This window comes from Hydra viridissima, unplaced genomic scaffold, assembly GCF_058129835.1.
Source record: "Hydra viridissima isolate aposymbiotic clone 2 unplaced genomic scaffold, HvirCarnegie_v1 scaffold_20, whole genome shotgun sequence".
Lineage (NCBI taxonomy): Eukaryota > Metazoa > Cnidaria > Hydrozoa > Anthoathecata > Hydridae > Hydra > Hydra viridissima.
In genome coordinates, this window is record NW_028324319.1 from 1131910 (window position 1) to 1135229 (window position 3320).

The window sequence follows — 3320 nt, forward strand, 5'->3', positions numbered from 1 at the left end:
AAATTGATAATATTGATCCATATACGTTGAAAAAGACAAATTTTCTCTCCGATCCAGAATTCTATCCAATTATCTCCCATATATTGTTACATATTCATTGTTTGCACCAAGCCCTGCCACCAAAGAAGAACTTAAATGCTTTAAAAGTTTAGAATCGTATAAATATTTTAACTATATAAAGACAATATCAAAATAAACAAAATTCCAAATGAGACTAGAAAGAGGACATTTTTCAGTTGTGCAGGCTATTATAAGTGTACAAAAATATCCTATAAATAGTTTTTATATGAATAAGAATGAATATATTAAGAGTCATTTTTTGTAAGAATCAGGCAGTCAATGGAAGTGACCTCCTCCAAATTGCTTGAATTTTTTATATATTGATCAGAATATAGAAAAAACCTGTTGGGGAAAAAAAAAATTTTCAAAAATGTTTCGTTCACTCGGAATCTGGGCTTAAATTTTTGAGATTTTTTTAAAAATTTTTAGAAATTTAGTTTTTGCCACCTTTGAACCCATTTTTTTGGCAAGGCAAAAAGTTGCACATAGCTTTTGTAGTTAATATCAGACGTAACCCAAAAGCTCTCTCCAAAAAATATAAAAAAGTTGCGTGACACTGTGCGGTTGGCTAATTATCATAGTTCAAAAGTACAAAATCAATCACTTTTGTCAATTTTTAATCGGAGTTAATTCTAGCGGCGAAGTGTTGCACACAATTTTTCTTTTAGGATTTGAAATTATCAAAGGTATTGAGTCTAAAAATGCAAAGAAAGTTATGTGATACCTAAGGCCTATTAATATATTAAGGCTTGAAATTGGAAAAAAATGTTTTAGTATACTTACAAAATGAACCATTACGGCAGAGGCGCTTAGTTTTGTAAAAATGTAAACATATCCAACTGTCAATACAAAAAGGTCCTAACATAATAATAAAAAAAATTCGTGTGATCTTTAGATATTAAGTTAAAAATAAAGGTACAAATTGTTAAAAATGATTAAGTACGAAGAGATATTTTTTTGGACACACAGATGAGGTTTTCGCTCACAATAAAATTTCTATCATCCAAAATTAGCATTTAGCATTACACAAAACATTGCACGTAATGTTAAGAAAAAATTTAAGCGTTTCTGACTATGATATAGAAATCATAACAATTGAAATAAATAATAATAAAAAACAATACATGATCAGAAGTGAATTATTTAAATTTACGTCATAACTAAATAACTTGTGGTGATCGAATGGAAGAAGAATCGCTGATATCACGATTGTGGAGAAACAAGTTAGTGGGCGGTTGTTTACTTTACCATAAAAATGTCTTAACTTTATTTTAACGATCTTTAAAATTTGCATAAATAGAGTAGATATTTTATCATTGCTATTGAGAAATAGGTACTGCATAAATAGAACTTGTTTTTAGTTGAGTATGAAACAAAACAAATATTTTTATGAAAACTGTTGTTGCTTTTCAAAAGGAAATTGTGGATCATTCAAAAAACATAAAATTATAAACAAAATGTTCTACATTCATCAGCTGGGAGATGTTGATGTTAAGAAACACCTCATCAACTTAAAGGTAATTATGTATTTTAAATTTACGCAAACTGTAATATAATTTTTATAATTACATACTTTATAACTTCTCTGCAATAAGATTTTGAGACAAAGTTCTTTAAACAAAAAAGAATAGCTCTTTTAATTAATTCCTCACTCTTTTAATAAATAATCACTAAATTAATCACACTCTTGCAATATTGTATTTTAATAATAACAACAATGTATTTCAAACTTGTAAACATTTTTCGTGAAGAGTCAGATTATAAACAATGCTTTAAATGACACACTTAATAATTGTTTAAAAAATTGTTTTTAGGTCATGCGATTAAACGATAATAATATTTGGGAAGAAAATGGACTTATTGCAAATAGACTTAAAAGAAATCTTGAAAAGGATGAACAAATATGTGCTTTTCACCGGTACACGTTTGGTATTGCATGGAGTCCTCCAAAAACATGCTTTCATCCTCACCATCTAAATATAAAAGGAAAAAAATCTCCCGCTTTAAGGGCGTCACCAATACATGTCGTCATATCAATGTCAAAGCGATACAATCAAGTATTTTCAGTTGGTGCAATGCTGTGTTTTACCCATTTAAAGCAAGAAACTGCTTTATCTAGAGTCAACGAAAACACCAATTTATGTACAGAAACACAAACACAACAAGAACAAACATATATGACACCTGCTACTCCAGATGAAGAATTTGATCCCGGTGAAATTAATGTTTCACAGGAGATTTTGGACGAATCTCTAAGAAGCCGTGAGAGTGTAACTGAGGTTCTTAATGCAAGTCCAATAAAATTTAGATTAAAAAGGAAGTTCGAATATCTGGAAGATACTACTAAAGATAAGTTAAAACGCAAGTATGTTCGCCTAGAAAACTTATTAAAGAAAAAATTTGCGGAAGCTGTTGCTCCTGGACAAGAGGAAATACTTATAGATTTTCTTAACAGTAAAAATGTTGATGAAATAAATAGCCCTCTCCCAATTGAAATTATTCGTGCTCAGAAAGTATATAAGCAAAGTGATTCCATGGGAAAGTTAGTTATCCTCTCATTATTAGACCATACCAAGTATACCAAAAAGTTTATAATGAACACATTTGAGTGTACCAAACATCGTATAGAAACAGCAAGAAAATGGCATGCATCTCATAAAGGGTTGGCATTTCCAGAGAAGAAAGTATTCGTCCGATCTAGTCTTGATCAAACAAAGTGTGAACATTTCTTAGACTTTATATTTACAAGCGGTATTTTGCATGATGTTGCTTATGGAATAACCAAATTAAAATACGACAGCGGTGAAGAACAAAAGATAGTACATGCAATACTGACGACAAAATATAGCCACGCTATCATGTTCTATCGAAAAAGTTGTAGTGAAAACAATTATATACCATTATCTGATTCAAGTTTGTGGAAAGTATTGCATGCAATAAAACCTTCAAGTCGAAAAAGCTTAGCTGGATTAGATGATGTTACTGCTTCAGGCATGAATGGTTTTCAAACATTACAAAAATTGGCACAAAGATTTAGTTCTAAATCTCTCGAAGCTGCCCTTGAAAAAGGAAAAAGGTATTTGAAAACAAGTTATCAAACCAATTGTAGTGTCAATGACTCAAACATTTCTTCTCATAGCTCAAAACATGCCTTATCAGATCCATCTGAAAAAAATCTTCAATCCAACACAGAGATATCAGAAGTGGTATGTGCCGATTGCTATGATTTGTGCAAAGCTATCGAGATGATCAAAGAACTA

The 3320-nt window shown here is 30.3% G+C and overlaps 1 pseudogene across 1 annotated transcript; it reads left to right on the forward strand.

Moving 5' to 3' along the window:
* The first annotated feature begins 1260 nt into the window (after positions 1-1260).
* LOC149876490 (uncharacterized) lies at positions 1261-3239 on the forward strand (annotated as a pseudogene). The gene is made up of 2 exons (XR_016448724.1): positions 1261-1577; positions 1875-3239. The product of XR_016448724.1 is annotated as an uncharacterized LOC149876490 (transcript).
* The last annotated feature ends 81 nt before the right edge of the window (positions 3240-3320 follow it).